Here is a 21,455-nt window from a genome sequence, read left to right on the forward strand (position 1 = left end):
CTCAGAGTGACCAACCAGATGCCCCCGTGAGAAGCCTGCAAGCAGGATCCGAACCCAAGAGCAACTCTCTTCTGCTATGATTTCCAGCAACTGGTGTTGCTGTCTCTCACTGCAAAGGCAGAACATAGCTTTCATCTTGGCTGGGAGCCATCCATGGCCCTCTCCTCCTCCATGAATTTGTCCAACCAGGGCCGTCTTTACCCAGGGGTGCAAGGGGTGCAGGGCACCCCGGTGCCGAATTCTGGGGGGCACCGGATGGCTGGTGGGTGCACAGCTTCCCTCCCAAGCCTCTGCAGGGATTGCTCTTCTCCTGCAGCAGCATGGGGGAGAGTTGCACGCCAGCCAACCAGACAGCTGGCGGTGCATCGCTTCTCTCTCCCCACGCCACTATCCGTGGTAATTTGGGGGCGCTGGGCAGATCTTTGCACCCCGGTGCCGCATATGCTAGAGACGGCCCTGTGTCTAACCCTCTTTTAAAGGCATACAGGTTGGTTGCTGCAGGGAGTTCCATTGTTCATCTATGCGCTGCCTGGAAAAGTCCTGTCTTGTATCCGTCCTGTATCTTCTTCCAACATTCAGTTGCTTATATTGTTGGGCAGCTACTCACACAGAGTCAATTAAGGTTTGGCAGACAGCCAGAAGGCAATCTGAAGGAGTAAGTCTGCCTGGAGATAACAGAGACATGGAGACCGCTCCCTGATTGGTCAAGCTCTCTCAAGGGGATGATAATTAATGGCCTACTAACTGTTAGTTCAGTGTTTGAGTTCAGAGTTCTGTGTCAGCGTAGGAGTTGTGAGTCGTGTCAGAGAGAGCCAGCAAAAGATCCGTGTTCTGTTCCTGTAAATAGTCCACTGTATATAATAAACACCTAGCTACAAGTTCCTGGTTCCTGCTTCGTCTATCCTGTCTGCAGCCAAGTCGCCAATTGCTTCCGCGGATTCTGTGTGTACTCTGCTAGGTCTGGCTAAGGTCCTGCAACTAGTCAGAAAGTTGCAAAACTCCAAATAGGTTTTACCAATATATATAAAGGAGGGCCATCCGTTCTTCTGCCTGTTTTATGCAAGAGATCAGCATTTAGTTTGAGCTGTGCGCACATTGAGGGTTTCAGAAGGAACATGTACCGGCTTTTTTAGACACTTCATTGTGGAGAGAATTACCTTTGGGACCGTCTTGTCAACACTGTTCCAAGAAGGCTTCAGTATAATCATTTTCTTTTCATTGTGTTCCCCATCAGCCGGTGTGCTGGAGAAAATGAGTTAGCATTGAAATAAGGTGAGAATGTCCAGGAAATGAGGGAGAGTCACCTGCCCGTGATGGAGTGATTGCCCAGGTTTGAACTGTAAATGGGTTATCATGATGGGAAACAGGTAGCAACATCCAAATCAGGGATGCTCAATGTTCGCAGAAACTGGCCAGGGACTGCAAAACATGTCTCAGATTTGGACTGATCAGCAACCTCACACACTTCATGCAAAATCTTAAGCTTAACTGGGCGCCGCAGTTCGAGAAGGACATTGATAAGCTGGGGGATGTTTAGTCTGGAAAAGAGGAGATACGAGAACCGTCTCCAAACGTCTGAACGGCAAGCTTGTTTTCTGCTGCTTTGGATGGTAGGACCTGAATCAATGAATTTGATAATACAATACAATAATCTTTATTGTCATTGTCCCATACAGACCAACGAAATTGAGGGGGGGGGGAAATCTACATAAGACATTCAAAACTAGGAAGCCTGCTATCCCAGCCATCCCAACCTGGTTAGCCCCCTAAAAACTCTGATAACCCATTTTAAAAATACAATATACTCCCATAGAGACTCTTTTGGTTTAAAACAAAAAGTGCATTTGGATAGAAACTGTTTCTCAGGCAGCTAGTCCTAGTCTTTATAACCCTGTACCTTCTTCCAGGGACATGGGTGGCACTGTGGGTTAAACCACAGAGCCTAGGACTTGCCGATCAGAAGGTCGGCGGTTCAAATCCCTGCGGCAGGGTGAGCTCCCGTTGCTCAGTCCCAGCTCCTGCCAACTTAGCAGTTCGAAAGCACAAAGTGCAAGTAGATAAATAGGTACCACTTCGGCGGGAAGGTAAACGGCGTTTCCGTGCGCTGCTCTGGTTCACCAGAAGCAGCTTAGTCCTGCTGGACACATGACCCGGAAGCTGTACACTGGTTCCCTCGGCCAATAAAGCGAGATGAGAGTCGTAACCTCAGAGTCGGCCACGACTGGACCTAATGGTCAGGGGTCCCATTACCTTTTTACCTTCTTCCAGAAGGCAGAAGTTGAAAGAGATCATTTCTGGGGTGCGCACTATCCTGCGCTATCTCTGCAGCTTTCTTATGGCACCTGGAAGCATAGATATGATCCAAGGTGGGAAGAGTGCACCCAATTATTCTCTCCGCAGTCTTTACAACCCTGGAGAGCATTGTTGTTTCCCTGACCGTGCAGTTCCCAAACTACACACACACACAGACCATAAGTTAATACACTCTCCACAGTACAATGGTAAAATGCCATCAATAGGTCCTTTGAAAGATTGTTTTTCCGGAAGATTCTCAGAAAATATAACCTGCTGTGCTCTCTTCATCAGGTGTTTGCTGTTTTCTCCCCAGGTTAGGTCGTCTCTCAACTCCATTCCCAGAAATCGAAACACCGAGACCTGTTCCACGCACTTCCCCTCAATAATAAGTGGCTGAATATTCAATTTACATTTCCTTAAGTCCACAATAACCTCTTTTGTTTTCTTTAAGTTAAGGAGTACAAGAAAGGAGATTCCAGCTAAACATTAGGAAGAACTTTGTGAGTAAGTACTGTTTGACGGTGGAATGGTCTCCCTCAGAAGGTGGTGGACTTTTCCATTTTGGAGGTTTTGAAGCAGAGATTGGATGGCCATCTGTCAGGGACTGATATTTCTGCATTGCAGGGGGTTGGCTAAATGGCCATTGGGTCCCCTTCCTCTTCTTATGTTCTTACAGAAACAGATAACTGTGAACAGACCCTTCTGGTTTTCCCCTGTCGAAAGCTAATAAAACGTTAATAAGAACAGCCCAGCCATGTCTCTCCAAAGGCCCAACTAGTTCAGCTCCTGATGCCAACCTTGTGGGAAGAACATCTCTCCTCTGCACAAGGAGGTTTCTGGACCAATCCAGAGTCCAGGTATTCTGGAGACTGCCAAATGTCTCCCCAATGCAGACCGGTCTCCCTGCTTTTCAACCGGTTTGCATGGAGCAAGGAAAGGATTGAGAAGTAGGGCATAGTTTCATCATAAACATGTTCATGAAACTCACACACCACTTGACTGTAAAAAAACAAACCTCAGAGCTGTTTAAAAAGGTAAAGAGACCCCTGACAGTTAAGTCCAGTCGTGAACGACTCTGGGGTTGTGGCGCTCATCTCGCTTTACAGGCTGAGGGAGCTGACGTTTGTCCGCAGACAGTTTTTCTGGGTCATGTGGCCAGCATGACTAAGCCGCTTCTGGCGCAATGGGACACTGAAATAAGAGCAGCGCATGGAAACGCCATATACCTTCCTGCCAGAGCGGTACCTATTTATCTACTTGCACTTTGATGTGCTTTCGAACTGCTAGGTTGGCAGGAGCAGGGACCGAGCAACGGGAGCTCACCCCATCGCGGGGATTTGAACCGCCGACCTTCTGATCGGCAAGCCCTAGGCTCAGTGGTTTAACCCACAGCGCCACCCGCGTCCCTTCAAAGCGGTTTACAAAAAGATAAAACAAGGAAACGGGGGGAAATTCACAGCCGTGCTTTAAAACATACAAAAGTTAAAACACTTTTCCTCTTTCTCTTGCAGTTTTCAAAGCCTAATCCCCCTGCCCTCCGGTTTGCTGAGTGCAGCAGTTTCTGTCTTGGCAAATTCTCCAACCTCCTTGTCTTTGAAAACCCCGAACGTGGAGGGTGGCCAAAAAACTGCTGTTCTGAAAAGTAGCATCATGGAAAATTCTCTTTGAAAAAACACCCCCCTCCTGAGAACCCCAGAGATTTCTTTGCTCTGGGCTACAGGGAGAGCCGGCTCTGTCATGAGACCAACGGAGGCTGGTGTTTCAGGGGTGATTTTGGAGATCAGGGTCCCTGAGCTCACCTGCTTCCTCCTACCTGCATGGATAACTGACGTAGGGAGAGGCAGAGCTGTTGGCATACAACCAAGGAAACAGGGGCAATTGGAAGGCCCCCAGCTGGCTCCAGCCCACCGGCCGGTGTGCCGGGCGATCTCCAGTCCTTGTTGCAGCGCCTGCGACCCACAGATTCAAAAACTGGGGCACGCTACTCAGCAGAGATAACGCGCAAACAGAAGTGGCAGGAGAGGCTGTCTGAGCATATTTACAAGCAGTTTATTCAGCATAAGGTAAAGGTAAAAGGACCCCTGACCATTCGGTCCAGTCGTGGACGACTCTGGGGTTGCGGTGCTCATCTTGCTTTATTGGCTGAGGGAGCCGGCGTACAGCTTCCGGGTCATGTGGCCAGCATGACTAAACCACTTCTGGCGAACCAGAGCAGTGCACGGAAACGCTGTTTACCTTCCCGCTGGAGCGGTACCTATTTATCTAATAGCACTTTGACGTGCTTTCAAACTGCTAGGTTGGCAGGAGCAGGGACTGAGCAATGGGAGCTCACCCCGTCACGGGGATTCGAACTGCCGACCTTCTGATCGGCAAGTCCTAGGCTCTGTAGTTTAACCCACAGTGCCACCCGCGACCCTTATTCAGCATACATCAGGACAAAATGAAAACATGTCTGATCCCTTTTTGTGTCCAAAGCAAGCAGCATAAGCAAAAAGCTATACACAAAAGGAAGTTCCCAGCAAGCTGTGCTGGAGTGTAAACAGACATGTGACACACCACAGTCTCATGCCTGTCCCTTAAGGTGGAGCAGAATATTCTAACAGGCAAAGCTCGGAAGGAATAGTGAATGTGGGGAGCCCCCCCTCAAAAAAACACACCAGTATGGGGCATCCCTAGGTAGGATCAGGGTTATACCAGCTAGCTCAGTGAAGGTGTCAACACAGCGTGCGGCAGCAGTGAGAGGAGAAGATTCCACGCTAGGAGTTATTGGGAAATCAGCTGAAAATAAATGATGAGGGTGACAAATCTGCTGACATCATAATGACATGCAAATCTATGATGTGACTGTGTTTGGAACACTGTGTACCGTTCTGGTTGCCTCACCCCGAAAAGGAGTTGGAAAAGTCTTGCCTTGGTATTGGACTGGATGAGAGCCAATAAACTAAGGACCAACCTAGCTAAGATGGAGACTCTGTGAGTGGGCCAGTTCCCTAGACCGGATGGAAAGGAGGTTCTTTTCTTTTTTTTTAATCTTTAAAAACAATAATTTATTTCCTGATTTCCTTGAAAGTATTTTACAGGGCTTTTTTATAAAAACAACAACAACAAAAAAAGAAACAATGGGAAGTTGTGTAAAACACAGAACAGTCTGATGACTATATAAATGACAGGCGATTTTAAAAAAAATCTTTAAAAATACAATAGCTGTAGCTGTCCCTAAATACCTTTTAGAAATATCTTATTGCCAGACCTAAAGTAAGTCCAAAAGAGTATTTATGATCTAAACTTTTTTGGTTTTGTTTTTGAGAGGTGATCTTTTTTTTTTAATAGAATTTTTATTGGTTTTTGCACAATTTTTATAAACACAAACATTACACAATAAAAACAAACAAACACATAAACAAACATGTATAATTTCAAATCCTTTTTTCTTAAGCCTTACTTCACCGACTTCCCCATACCTCCCCTTTCTGCATCCCAATTTCCAAATTTGTTTCAGCAAATCCTGCCCCTTGATTTTATCATAATTTTCCCTTAATCTTTTCCTTTACTTAATCTTTTACAGCTGTAATCCCCTTTTTTCAAAAACCTCAACATTTTAACATTCATTAATTTTGCAATTTTTCTTGAGATAAATTTTAAATTTCTCCCAGTCTTCATCCGCCGTCTCTTCCCCCTGGTCACGGATTCTGCTGGTCATTTCAGCCAGTCCCATGTAATCTATCACCTTCATCTGCCATTCTTCCAGAGTGGGTAGATCTTGTGCCTTCCAATACTTTGCGATGAGTATTCTTGCTGCTGTTGTGGCATACATAAAAAAGATTCTATCTTTCTTTAGCACCACTTGGCCGACAATGCCCAAGAGAAAGGCTTCTGGTTTCTTAGGGAAAGTACATTTAAGTACCTTTTTCATTTCATTATATATCATTTCCCAGAAAGCCTTTTTCTTGGGGCACGTCTACCAAAGGTGGAAGAAAGTACCTTCAGATTCTTTACATTTCCATGTTTTTGAAAGGTGATCTTGGTCAATTCAAAAAATAAAAGGTCAAAATTGCCCCCTCTCATTCCCCCCCTAAAAAAACCCCATTAGACTATAGGAATGGTTCAAGATTTGGAAAGGAGGTTCTTGATGGGTTATACTTCCTCTGAAGTCGCAAGAAGGTAGCGTGGGGGTGCTCCTGGATCCTTTGCTGTTGCTTGGCATCCAATGAAGCTCAATGCTGGAAGACTCAGGAGAAATAAAGTCCTTCTTCAAGCAGTGCAGAGTTAAACTTTGGAACTTCCTCCCACAGGAGGCAGTAATGGTCTCAACCTAGATGGCCTTAATAGAGGATTAGACAATTTTATGGAGGAGAAGGCTATGGATGACTACCAGCCAGGATAGCCATATTCAGCCTCCACTCATTGAGGCGCCAATATTTCTGTGTGGTGTGGTGGTTAAAAGCTGTGGACTCGTAATCTGGTGAACCGGGTTCGCTTCCCTCCACCTGCAGCTGCTGGGTGACCTTGGGCCAGTCACACTTCTCTGAAGTCTCTCAGCCCCACTCACCTCACAGAGTGTTTGTTGTGGGGGAGGAAGCTGCACGGTCAGGGAAACAACAATGCTGTCCAGGGTTGTAAAGACTGCGGAGAGAATAATTGGGTGCCCTCTTCCCACCTTGGATCAAATCTATGCTTCCAGGTGTTATAAGAAAGCTGCAGAGATAGCGCAGGATAGTGCGCACCCCGGAAATGATCTCTTTCAGCTTCTGCCTTCTGGAAGAAGGTCCAGGGTTATAAAGACTAGGACTAGCCGCCTGAGAAACTGTTTCTATCCAAGTGCGATTTTGGTTTTAAACGCAGAGTAAGGTAGTCTTTATGTGGGTATATTGTATTCAATTATGGGGCATCAGAGTTTTTAGGGGCTGACCAGGTTGGGATAGCAGGTTTGTGGGTTTTTGAATGTCTGATATAGATTTTTCCAACTTCGTTGTTCTGTATGGGACAATGACAATAAAGATTATCGTATCGTATCGAAGGGAAAGGAGAAGTTAGCCGCTTTGAGACTCCTCCTCCTCTGAACACCAGTTGCTGGAAAACCACAGGAGGGGAGAGTTTCTCTTGTGCTCGCATAGTTGCTTGCTGGTTTCCCACTGGCATCTGGTTAGCCTCTGTGGGAATAGGATGATGGAGTCGATGGGCCATGGGCCTGATCCTGCTGGGCTCTTATTCTGTCCTGATATTTCCAGGCAAACCCATTTCAGTGGCTTTCTTTCCAATTTCTTGCAATTAAGCACTGGATATGAAAGTGACACATTTTCAATTCCGTCATGTGTTAAATATGTCTCCATGTGTGCAAAGTGGCAACTTGATTATTCTGCGGTGAAAGGCAGGGGGGCTTGGAGGCGGGCGTTGGGAGGAGGAGAAAAATCTTCTGCGCCAGTTATCAGCTCAAGCAGGAAACTGTGGACAATTCGTCTTTCTTAATTTATGTGTCAGGGCAGGTGCTATAAATCATTGCGGCTACAGAAGACAGGGTTTAATTAAATGACAGCTCTGAGTCACTGTTCCCGTAATTCAGAACCCAGACTCTACTTTGTAAAAGATCTCTCTAATTTGGAGTGTAATGTTTAAATCGAGATACACATTCCTGGTAATTCTCAAATTGCTACCCATTTTCCACCTCCCGCAAGTTCTATCATCACAGCGGCAAATGTCTTCGTCAGCAGAAACATCAAAACTCACCTCCGGGCGAACTGTTTATCATTGCTTTCCAGCTACAGGTTTCTTTTATTCCAGGTTTTTTTTTAAATAAAAAGAAATGTTTACAAATATGAAAACCCTCTTTAATTCCTGGACTATGATCACTTGTGGGAAATACATTTTTTTAAAAAAGAGGTACAGATTAGAAGTTCCTCTCAAAGTGGTTGATTGGATTAGTCATGCGGTCGACAGTCACTGATAGGTGCAAAAAAACCCATGTTGCAACCGGGAGATGAAACAAGGACTGTGTCTGTCAAGAGTAGCAGAAGGTGAGAGAGCATCTCTATCTCTCTTGCATGTGCGCTCACATGCAAGAGACACATATGCACGCACACACACACACACACACACGAACATAAGAAGAGTCGACTGGCCCATAAAGTACAACGTCTTTTTCTCACAGCAGCCAACCAGATGCCTGTGGAGAACACACAAACAGGATCAGAGTGCAGGACTGCTTTTTTCTATGAAAAACTGGCTTCTTTTACTAGACTCTCAAGCATGGGTAGGCAAACTAAGGCCCGGGGGCAGGATCCGGCCCAATCGCCTTCTAAATCCAGCCCGCGGCCGGCCGGGAATCAGCATGTTGATAAAGTGGGATATCAAATCCAAACTCCTTCTCTGAACACCAGTTGCTGGAAAACCACAGGAGGGGAGAGTTGCTCTTGTGCCCTTTTATTTAAAATGCATCTCTGGGTTATTTGTGGGGCATAGGAATTTGTTCACCCCCCCCAATATAGTCTGGCCCCCCACAAGCTCTGAGGGACAGTGGACCGGCCCACAACTGAAAAAGGTTGCTGACCCCTGCTCTAGAGACTTTCAGTTTATGGGATCCCCTCCCCCCAAAAAAACCCCAACAACAACAAGGCTGTCAACCAGACCCTCAAACAGAGGTCAGCAAACTTTTTCAGCAGGGGGCTGGTCCACTCTCCCTCAGACCTTGTGGGGGGCCGGACTATATTTTTTGGGGAAAAATGAACAAATTCCTATGCCCCACAAATAACCCAGAGGTGCATTTTAAATATGACAGATATGTCAGGGCCAACGCCCACGTATAGACAAACATGTCTTTAGTACCCACCACCCAAAAGTACAACAGAACTTCCTTTGCATGTCTGGAGCCTGAGACAAGTCCAGTGATGAGATCTGGCTTCCCTTGGAGAACAATGTGCCCGGCAATTGTCACCTCTGGGCACTTCCTGGAGTAGGAGGTATGCATACATGTCTTCAAGCTTTGGGGAGGTGGCAGGGAAAAGAGTCATTTTTCCAAGGGCAAAACGGCATTGGAATGGAGGAACTTGGCAAAGGGGTTGATTTTATATGATTCATAAAGCTAGGTATTTTCACTGAGCTGTCAAGTCAAAAGGATACATGAACTATTTGTAACATTTAACCACTTTAAAGATGTGCTCCTCCACTGTAATTTCCGTAACGCTCGAAGGCAAGGATGCAAAGGTGCTGAGCAGATAAAGCCCAGTATGAGCTCACAGGGCGCAGTGGGCATCTCCTCACCTCTCCACTGTGGAGAGGATATATTGTCTGATTATATCCTTATCCAAGTTGTGTTAACAAGTCCCACAATTTCAGCAGAGTAACATTCCCCTTATTTTAAACTTTGCAATGGATGCGTTTGATCAGGCTCGCTAAAGCCTCTATAATAACTATTCTGGTAATTTCCCCTTATTCCCTCATAAAATATAAGAGATGACACAGTCTTTTACAAAAGTATAAAAAGAGTTTACTCACATTCTGTTCACAGTCGGATCCCAGAAGGCAGACTTAGCTTAGCAAAGTAATATACACCTGGAATCTATCTCATAAGGAGACAGTGCCTTTGTCCTCTCTTGGCTGGAGGCCAAGAGAGCATCTTTGGCTAAGCAGATGTTGCTTCTTCAATGCATGTAGTCAAAGAGAGAGAGATGGCTGCCCTGCCCTGTGCTTTTGTCATTACCTGCACAGGTGAGGCCACACCCACCTCTAGTCACATGCAGAGGGAGTCTGTCCCAGCCCAGAAGGAAACAGGAAGCTGACCTGCTGGCTGGACAAACATTCCTCCCCACGTGTGAACATGTTCACTCTAGGAATGTTGTCCTTGACTGCTCTTGTGTTTCACATCCCACACCCACCTCCAAGACCAGAGCGGCCTCTTTCATTAGGCTCCTTCCAAGTGGTCCAGGTGCTTAATGATGTCAGGGCAGCAGCCATCGCATCCCAGGATGGTCCATCGCTCACCAATTAGACAATCAGCAAGGATCTACTTACTGGCAATTTTATTTCTCCAGTATGTCATTAGAGAGGAGGGAGAGCAAAGGGAAAGAGGCCGCATTACTCAGGGATCCAAAATGCCTTGAGAAATTGAACAAAAGATGGCATCCAACGGCGAAGGCGAGTCTCTTTCTCAGGCCAATGTGTTTCTTTTGATACGATGAGAAATTGTCCTTTCCGAACAAAGAAATCCATACTATCATTCTGCACCAGGCAGGTCGATGAAGAAAGCATGATTGCCCATGTCTTGGCAGCGTCATGCAATAAACATCTACTCAGAAGTAAGCCCCGTTGAGTTCCATGGGGCTTACTCCCAAGCCGAACCCAAATAATGAATGGAATTGGAACGACACGCAGCGGATTCGAAACAGATGCTTCTGAACGCTTTTCACGCAGATGCAAAGTGAGCCACACACCTCCAATAAATGTTTGTCACCACGAAGCATATAATCAATAAACATTCACTTGCAAACCTGTCTGAGGGTTTCTGCTCGTTTGTAATTGTTACAGGCTGTTCATATTCCAGAAATTTAGTCTGTAAGAAGTGTCAAGCATACTAAGGAGTGAGAAGTGCTGTCGCTCAGGGGCAGAGACCCTGTTCTGTCCCAGGTTCAACCCCAGCATCTGGAAAATGCCCCTCCTTGAAACCGGGGAAAACTGCTGCCAAGTCACTGTAGGGAAATCTGAGCAAGGCATTTTGGGAGAAATTTCCCTTGGGGGTTCAAGTACAGAGGCTTAGAGCAAAGTCCCAGTTGGTCAGGATTTATCCAGCAATGCATGACAGGACAGAGTCTGCGAGAGCATTTCCATAAGGACACACTCTATTATTTAAAAGATAATTTTTATTAGAATTTTATTTACAACATAACATAACCCCCCCAATACACAGGCCACCCTCATTAAACGTGAACATAACATACAATAAGCATAACATACAACAATACAAACAATGAAATAAAAGACTTCCTTTATCCTGTTTCTGGCCTCCTTATTTACTTCTTATAAACTGTTTCCTTTATGAATAATTATTAAGATTTTTCTAATTATAACTAATAATTAAGTTATAATTATAAGTTAGAAGTTAAAAGTTATCATAAGGACACATTCTATAGAGGATGAACATGCAATTCTGGGCTGCATCAATAGGAGTATAGCATCTAGATCAAGGGAAGTAATAGTGCCACTGTATTCTGCTCTGGTCAGACCTCACCTGGAGTACTGTGTCCAGTTCTGGGCACCACAGTTCAAGAAGGACACTGACAAACTGGAACGTGTCCAGAGGAGGGCAACCAAAATGGTCAAAGGCCTGGAAACGATGCCTTATGAGGAACGGCTAAGGGAGCTGGGCATGTTTAGCCTGGAGAAGAGGAGGTTAAGGGGTGATATGATAGCCATGTTCAAATATATAAAAGGATGTCACATAGAGGAGGGAGAAAGGTTGTTTTCTGCTGCTCTGGAGAAGTGGACACGGAGCAATGGATCCAAACTACAAGAAAGAAGATTCCACCTAAACATTAGGAAGAACTTCCTGACAGTAAGAGCTGTTTGACAGTGGAATTTGCTGCCAAGGAGTGTGGTGGAGTCGCCTACTTTGGAGGTCTTTAAGCAGAGGCTTGACAACCATATGTCAGGAGTGCTCTGATGGTGTTTCCTGCTTGGCAGGCGGTTGGACTCGATGGCCCTTGTGGTCTCTTCCAACTCTATGATTCTATTCCAACATATGTCACCTTAACTGTTGGTTCAATCACTTTCTGCTATCTCGTCATCCCAACATCACTTCATCCAAGCACAGTCCTTCAAAACCCTTACTCAACCTTTTTAAAGAAAATTGTATGTGCAGAATCCTCCTTGTACCTTATCTGGAGTTGTTTTTCACTCTGACAGTCAGTGTTAGGTTTGCTCTTAGCTTATTCTTTCTGGTTTTGTGGTCAGGCCTGTTATAAGAAAAACACTGCTCCCTTTCCCTTATGCTTCATGAAGTAGACAAGCCGCTCTCCCTGTCCTGACTTACTAATGGGAAGAGAAACTGTTTTATACCCAGAGCATCTGCAGGACATAATGTTTGATGTTTTGATGTGCTTAATATGTTTAATAAGTTGGAAGCCGTCCAGAGTGGCTGGGACAACACAGTCAGAAGGGAGGGCATGAAGGAGGAGGAAGAGGAGGAGAAGCAGGAGTAGGAGGAGAATGTGCAGAAATGTTTATTGGGTGCCTGGAAAGGAAAGGAAGGCGGCCGATTCATTTAGAGGCTAAGAGGTAAATTTGATTAAGGAGAAAGAGCCGGGTAGCAGAAGGCTATTTAATTTAGCAGGGAGATGCAAAATGAGAATGAATGCCTCGCAATAAATGCTCCCTAATTCACAGAAGGGGAAATGACCCAATTTGTTTTTCTTCTCCTTAGCCCTGCGGGTGATGAATGGAAAAGGTGATTCTGCACGGTCCATCACCTGTTGAATCCAGACCAACCCTGCCCATTTTTCTCAAGCTAGGACCACGAGGGATGACAGTGTCTTTGCGAACCTGTGCAGCTAGTTCGGTGGGTTCTGGGCTGCATTCTGCGATGATCAAGCTTCTTGATGGAAAGATCAGCCATGTTAAGGTAAGAGCGTAAGAAGAACCTTCTGCTTCAGGCCAGGGGCCCATCTAGTCCAGAATCCTGTTCTCACAGTGGCCAACCAGATGCCTGTAGAAACCCACATAATAATTATTAAAAATAATTTTATTGTACATTTCCGTGCATTCAGCTTAGCTGGGTGTCCACGAACTCTTGCGTTACCAGAGAGGGAGGAAAGCTTTCCTCTATCCACTCTTGCCACGCCATACAGAATTTTATGAATTTCTATCATGTTTATTATGGGACACGGGTGGCGCTGTGGGTTAAACCACAGAGCTTAGGGCTTGCCGATCAGAAGGTCAGCGGTTTGAACCCCGCCACGGGGTGAGCTCCCGTTGCTCGCTCCCTGCTCCTGCCAACCTAGCAGTTCGAAAGCACGTCTAAGTGCAAGTAGATAAATAGGTAACGCTCTGGTGGGAAGGTAAACAGCATTTCCGTGCGCTGCTCTGGTTCGCCAGAAGCGGCTTAGTCATGCTGGCCACATGACCCAGAAGCTGTACGCCGGCTCCTTCAGCCAGTAAAGCAAGATGAGCGCCGCAACCCCAGAGTCAGTCATGACTGGACCTAATGGTCAGGGGTCCCTTTATCTTTACCTTTATCATTTTTATTAAAAACAAAACAAAAACTTAAAGAAGCTTTGTGAAAAAAATAAGGAATATTGCAAGAAAGAAAAGGTAGATAGGAAAACTTATTTAAAGGTGATATAATAATTAGGAATGCGTAGATGAAGAAATAACTACGGATGATTACCAGGAGAATTGAGGGAGGTCCAATAAGTGAACTATGTGATGTGTAAATGGAATGTTTTGAGATCATAAGAAAAAACCTTTAATAAAAATTATAAAGAAAAACAAAAACAAAACAAAAACAAACAAGCAAACAAGCAAACAAGCAAACAAGCAAGCAAGCAAACAAGCAAGCAAGCAAGCAAGCAAGCAAACAAACAAACAGAAACCACCCTTCACATCCCTTCCCATTTTACAATTCGACCATGATCTTCGTAGCTCATTCAATCTGGTTCTTTTTGCCTGTCCTTTTCGCCTCCAGAAAGATTTCGTGACTTCCCAGCACACTTCCAGCTACTAACGCTATTATCCTCCGTTGTGATAGTGACGGCTCTGCCTTTAATGTTCTGACCCCACACAGGGAAGCTAATTTCGTTGCTATGGGAACCTGGATGGCGGTGGCTGTCGGCCCTTCTCTCCGAATCACGCCAGGGCAGCGGACTTCACATCTCCATCTTCCTGGACCAGGGAAGGAGCAGCCTGCCTCCCTTCCAGTCGTTCGGTCTCTTGGACTTCCTGGGGACGCTGCAGTCCCCTGTCATTGGCTGGCGACGCAAATCGGTTTTGAACAAGGAGGCAGGCTTGCTAAAATATTCAGTTCCTGCCACTTCTCAGAAAAGCCCACCTAGCCCCTGAAGCTATTGCTTCATTATCATCTCTGCCGGTTCTACTGTGGCTACACTCCAAAGGATGTGGGCTCTCAGAAACCCAAACTGCGTCAAGCCATCATAGAAGCATGGAATTGTAGCGCTGGAAGGCGCCCCAAGAGTTATCGGGTCAGCAATGGATCCAAACTACAAGAAAGAAGATTCCACCTAAACATTAGGAAGAACTTCCTGACAGTAAGAGCTGTTTGACAGTGGAATTTGCTGCCAAGGAGTGTGGTGGAGTCTGGTTTCCTACGCGGTGTCCTGTTGCACCAGAAGGGGTTTAGTCCTGCTGGCCACATGACCCGGAAAGCTGTCTGTGGACAAACTCCGGCTCCCTTGGCATGAAAGTGAGATGAGCGCCACAACCCCATAGTCGCCTTTGACCGGACTTAACCCTCCAGGGGTCCTTTACCTTTTACCTTATGGAACTAAGGGGGTGGTGCCCCCACAAAGTTTTGTAATTACACATTAGAGGAATGCCACCCATAGAATGAAATAAATTAAGGATGCCCCCCTTTCTGTCCCATTCCCCTGTCCGCTTCCATGAACATCAAGTCACTTTGCTGACGCCCCTCTTCCAAGGTCTCATCCACACTAGAGGTTTTTTGTTTGTCCCACTGCTTTCAGAGGCGGAATTAGGGCAGCGTGACTGGTTCTGCCACACTGGACGCTGAGCCTAGGGGTGCTGCAACTATGATGTTATGCACAGTCGGGCATGTGTCTCTGCCAAGGGTCCTACATGCGAGTAGGACACGCCTAACACCTTCCAACTCTACAGTTCTGTTGTTGTTTAGTCGTCTAGACGTGTCCGACTCTTTGTGACCCCATGGAGCAGAGCACACCAGGCACTCCTGTCTTCCACTGTGTTATGTACTGAGTTGAATAGGATCCAAAATGCAGCAGTCTGATTGGTCCTAGAACAATAGGATCCAGAATGCAGCAGTCTGATTGGTCCTAGAACAATAGGATCCAGAATGCAGCAGTCAGATTGGTCCTAGAACAATAGGATTCAGGATGCAGCAGTCTGATTGGTCCTAGAACAATAGGATCCAGAATGCAGCAGTCTGATTGGTCCTAGAACAACAAGATCCAGAATGCAGCAGTCTGATTGGTTCTAGAACAATAGGATTCAGGATGCAGCAGTCTGATTGGTCCTAGAACAATAGGATCCAGAATGCAGCAGTCTGATTGGTCCTAGAACAACAAGATCCAGAATGCAGCAGTCTGATTGGTCCTAGAACAATAGGATCCAGAATGCAGCAGTCTGATTGGTCCTAGAACAATAGGATTCAGAATGCAGCAGTCTGATTGGTCCTAGAACAATAGGATCCAGAATGCAGCAGTCTGATTGGTCCTAGAACAATAGGATTCAGAATGCAGCAGTCTGATTGGTCCTAGAACAATAGGATTCAGAATGCAGCAGTCTGATTGGTTATAGAACATTAGGATCCAGTCTGCAGCAGTCTGACTGGTCCTAGAACAATAGGATTCAGAATGCAGCAGTCTGATTGGTCCTAGAACAATAGGATCCAAAATGCAGCAGTCTGATTGGTCCTAGAACAATAGGATCCAAAATGCAGCAGTCTGATTGGTCCTAGAACAATAGGATTCAGAATGCAGCAGTCTGATTGGTCCTAGAACAATGCAGCAATGTGATTGGTCCGCAGGAGCCACCCAATCCGGCTCCAGGTGGAAGTGAATCCGCAACCTGATTGGCCTACAGGAGAATCCTGGAACTAGCCAGTCATGTGGGGCCCATTGTGTAAATAATGTATATAAAGCAGATATTTTGGGGGAACGTCCATTCCTCACCCCTATGAGCTGAATAAAGAGCATGAAATCCACACTTGACTCCGAGTATATTTCATTTGATGTAGTGAATTGAGCAGAGCAGAAGGGGGGAGGCTGGGGTAGGGTGGGCACCAAATTTTGGCCTTGCATGAGTCACCGCTGAAATTTGAAAGTTCAAAGTCAACCCCTGCTGCTTTCCTTGCAAAAACCCACTGTTGACCACTGTGGACTGGTATTTGTTCTGTTTCACTAGGAAGCAGAGGGTTTTCCTGGCAATGGTGCAAATGCAAAACATCTCCGACCCGGGACAAGCAGCAATGTGGACATACCCTAATGAATTTTCCCTGCACCCTGTTTCATGTTTGTTCCTTTGGCTTATCTGTTTTGTTCAAAGTACCCCGGGACTCCGGGAAAAGGGTATGAGAGATGTGGAAAGAGAGAATTATTTAAATGCTCGCTCTGTGCAACATTCAACAGCGTTTTCATGCCAACACTTGTGGCCTCGTCTCAGAGGTTGGCGCTTGTTGATAAAAGGCTCGTCTTTGGTGACTATTAATCTATTTTTAATTGCATCATCCAAAGTGATTCACTGCCTGCCAGTGGCGTGCTGAGGCTTGGATGCGGAGATATTCCTTTGAAACAGGGAAGGCTGGAGTGCTGGGGTGTTTTTTGAGGGGGGGAGAGAGAGCACATCCTGGCAATTTTGGCTGGCAGCCCAGTTCTAACGCCTATCTGTTAAAAACAACTGCTTGGAAGAAGTCGGATTCCAATTTACTCCTGAAACAGGGGTCTTTTCATGTCAGGTTTGGCATAATTTCCTCCTCCTTGAATAATTAGTTTGTGTGTCTGTGGGGTTTTCTCCGCGCCAATTGGAACATGCCGATCGCTTTTTACAAGACAGAGATGGAAAACATTATCCTCAACCCCCCTGCAAAAAAAGAGAGAGAAGAGCTTTAGCAGTGGGGCAGGCAGGAAAGACCCCCGGAGCCACTTTTCAGCTGGTTCCAATACTGGATGAGCAATACGGCCCTCCCAGAATCCCCCACCCCTTTTTGAGGGTGCGAAAATTGGGAGGGGCCTTTTTGCAAGGGATGAGTCTGGAACAGCAAAGTCCAATTTCTTCGCAACTTGATGCTGATGGGATAGAGCAGGGGTCCCCAAACTAGGGCCCGAGGGACTCGTTTATCCGGCCCGCAGCGACCCCCGCCGTCCACTGCCGCCACTCGCTCTTACTGGCGCTGCACTGCGCGGCTGCCCACTTCTGGGTTGGAGGAGCACCGGAAATAGCTTGCATGCATGCGCAAGCATTATTTGGCCATGCGCAAGCGCTATTTCTGGTGCACATCCGGGTCGGAGGAGGCCTGTGCACATGCGCACAAGCTATTTCCGGTGCTCCTCCAACCCAGAAGTGCGCCAGAAATTGTGTGTGTACACGCGTATGGGCACACGCTCCCCCGCCCTCCGGCCCGCTGCGCGATCGTTGCTGGAGACACCGGCCCGAGGCGTGGTAGGCTTGCTGACCCCTGGGATAGAGAAAGATAAGAGCTAGATGCCGGGAGATACCTGTAAGCTGTAAGGGAGAAAGGCGGGTTATAAATAAATGAATTAAGAAGAATAAGAATAAGAATAAGAATATCTTTATTGTCATTGCCCCCTTCGGGGACAACGAAATTACTTGACTGCTCCATAAAAACACTAATTAAACAATACAGTATAATACAGCAAGGGAGATTAGATGACTTTCAAAGTCCGGGCTTCCCATTCAGGGCCGAGATCGCTCTGGAGAAGAAGCTGTTCTTAAGACGGCTTGTTCTTGTCTTCATCGTCCTGTATCTCCGTCCTGATGGCAAGAGCTCGAAGAGACAGTGACCAGGATGCGATGGATCTTTTACTATGTCCAGTGCCTTCCTATGGCACCTTGTGTCATAAATCTGCTCTAAGGTGGAGAGTGGGCAGCCAACAATGCTCTCCGCTGCCTCAACAACTCTGCACAACCCCAACCTGTCCCGGGTAGTACAGCTTCCGTACCACACACATAAGCCATAAGTGAGCACGCTCTCAATGGCACAGTGATAGAAGGCAAGCAGCAGTTTCTGCGCAAGATGGTTTTTCCTTAGTATTCTCAAAAAGTACAGTCTCTGCTGCGCCTTCTTCACAAGCCCCCTTGTGTTGACACTCCAGGACAGATCCTCTTGTAATTCAATGCCCAAAAATCTGAACGTTGTTACCCTCTCCACACAGGCCCCATCAATCAAAAGTGGCTGGACATTGCTCTTCTGTCTCCTGAAGTCCACCACAAGCTCCTTTGTCTTCCTTGTATTTATGAGCAAGTTGTTAGCTCTGCACCACTCTGTCAGCCACTCCACCTCATCTCTATAATCCGTTTCACCCTCCCTTTCAGAGATGAGCCCAATTAATAAATAAATAGATAATAATTGATTGGCATCTGTCTTGTCTCAGCAGATAAAAGAGAAGTGTGCTTTTGGAGATTAAGTCAAATTGTTGGAAGGTTTCAGTGCCTGCTGTACGATTATGATGTCGATACTTCGGGGGGGATGTTTGGTGTGTGTGAGAGATGAGACATGGTGGTGGGATAATAATAATAATAATAATAATAATAATAATAATAATAATTTTTATTTATACCCCACCCTCCCCAGCCAAGACCGGGCTCAGGGCGGATAACACCAAGTATAAAAACAACTGATTAAAATACAACTTAAAAACAAAATTAAGCACAACATTAAAATGCAGCCTCATATCAGTGGAAACTCAAATCAGAAACTTTTTGGGGGATGAAAACGTCAAATCTTCACCAAGGCCAACTATCCAGACTGGTCCTATGTGGGCCAGAAAAAAAGCCAGGGAAGTCCCCAAGTAGGAGTTCCATCACAGAAGGATAAAGGAAAAAGGAAAGATGGGGAGGGGATCAAGTTGATTCCAAGCCAAAGGCCAGGTGGAATAACTCTGTCTTACAGGCCCTGCGGAAAGAAATCAGATCCTGCAGGGCCCTGGTCTCATGAGACAGAGCGTTCCACCAGGCCGAGGCCATCACTGAAAAGGCCCTGCCTCTGGTTGAGGCTAATCTAACTTCTTTAGGGCCCGGGACCTCTAGGGTGTTGCTATTTATGGACCTTAAGGTCCTCCGTGGGGCAGACCGGGATGCCATTTTCTTCCCTGCCAGGAAGGCTCCCTCCTTTCAGTCTCCCCTCCTCCTAGTTTGCTGTTAATAAAGACTACAGCAACATCTAGACCTGGGCCACGTGGGTCCCCTCTCCCCAAGCTGTGTCAGATCAAGAGTTCATTGCAGGTCTAAAGAGCGAGGATTGTGCAAAAGAAAAGCAGCCACCCCGGTCCTCTCCCTCCCCGTCAAGTCGCTGCTTGAGAACGAAAGGTCACCGTAATTAGCAGAGGCAGGTTAGCTGGGAGGAGAGTCTTAAGAGCATCTCAGGCTCCTCACTTCAATTAATGCCTTGGCTTGGAAGTCTGCTCTCCGCCTCTCCCTCTCCATCTAGCCCCACTTCTGGATAAAGAGTTCTCACAAACATCTTGTTAATTACTTTTATAATTAGCTGGTGGTGAAAAGGGAAAGCTCCCTCTGGGGCTCGCGGGGACCTTGGCTGTTTTTATCCGTGAGACGGGGCGCACTCTGGAGCCAACGGCGACCTTGCAGTTGCGCCTTGACTTTCTTTCTCTCCTGGGCTAAAAGCTGCAGGTGTTGTTGTTGTTTTTGTTGTTTTTCCATGGTGCTGCAGAAAACGGAAGATGCCAGTGCTGGCAGCTTCCCAGAAGCCTCAATATCCCCTCGCGCTTGATCCAGAGGGTGCAGTTGGTGCAAAATGCTGCAGTGCAATTGCTGATGGGAGCGAGGCCTTGTCAGCATAGAAAGCCTGTGCTGAGAAATCTGGGCTGGTTGCTGATTTGCTACTGGGCGAAGTTCAAGGTGTTACTATGAGTGTATTGTAGCACCCTGCTTGTGGTTAACGCTTAGCTGGAATGAAATATTCAACGCAGCAATAGAGAAATTAAAATAATTATTTATTTGTCAGACAAATAAATGAGAGGCACAGTGGTATATGGTTACCAAGCTCTGGCCTGCCTCCTGCCATTATGGCCAGCACTTATATTCCCTTAATCCAGCCCCCTTTGCTCCTCCTGTGGCTGCCTCTGTCCAATCAGCCTGGTTGAAATTCCTATTGGCTGATTGCTAGAACCAATCACAAAAAGATACACCCATATCCTCCTGTCCTTATATGGAACACAAAGAGCTATATATTGTTACATCTATAAATGACAAATAAGTAGTAATATATCTTACATGTGTCTCAACAAGGCATCTTAATTACCAGCTCACCTCTTGCCCTCCTTGCCCTTATTGCCTTCTAAAACAAATGGTTAATCTTAAATTTTTATCTTAAACATATGTCAAGGATCTTGAGTTTCACATCAACATTGAAAGATCTCCTTCATTTGAAGGTTTCTAAACAAATGTCTGACAACTAATATATCAGGACTGCTCAGGACTGTTTGGATGGCGTCTTCCTGTCTGGCAAGGGGGGCAAGGCTGGTGGCTGACTTAATTTCAGGATAAATACAACTCTTACAACTATATGAAATAAGAATCTAGCATTTCTTAAATCCTTTGCATAATTACATTTAAGACAATATATTTAATACATAACATAGGTAGCCTTTTAAAAGGAATAAGGCCTTTGTAAAGTAAAAAGGAACTCAGTAAAAAAACAGCTTCAAAAGAAGCCTCTCCAGTTTACAACCCCTCCTTCAGCCAGCTGCTTTTCCCATTAGAAAAAAAGACTTGCCAGCTAGATGCTTCCCCATTTGGTCTTGGCCTTTTAACCTTAGAAAGAAGATCTGGGTCATTTTACTGGGAGGCACATTGATATTATTTTACTATTTACCAACTATTAATTATGTTTATCTCTGCCTTTTTATCTTCTGTAACATGTAGGGTCAGTGTCCGTTTTCAGCCTGTAATTTTAGCTTTTACGACTTTGAGAATTGTTTTCTGCTATAAATCAAAGGGGCCCTTGTCTAGGAAAAACATTTGCCAAGGTTCTCTAAGCAGCTGGTCTTTTGCCTGACATGAAACTTTTGAAAATCTTTAAGCTCTCTTTAATATACAAGCCCTGATCAAACATTAATAAAATGCAGGCTTATGCCTGATGCCTCATTCCCCCCTTTCAAGCTCAAGGACCTTCATCCCAAGTGTCCTTGATAGCTTGACCTTCATCATGTTCCTGAGGTAAAGCTCTGTATAGGGCCATGATATGAGGTAGAGTTTCATTTGAAACC

The sequence above is a fragment of the Podarcis vaucheri genome (genome assembly GCF_965113315.1).
Source record: "Podarcis vaucheri genome assembly, chromosome: 1".
Classification (NCBI taxonomy): domain Eukaryota; kingdom Metazoa; phylum Chordata; class Lepidosauria; order Squamata; family Lacertidae; genus Podarcis; species Podarcis vaucheri.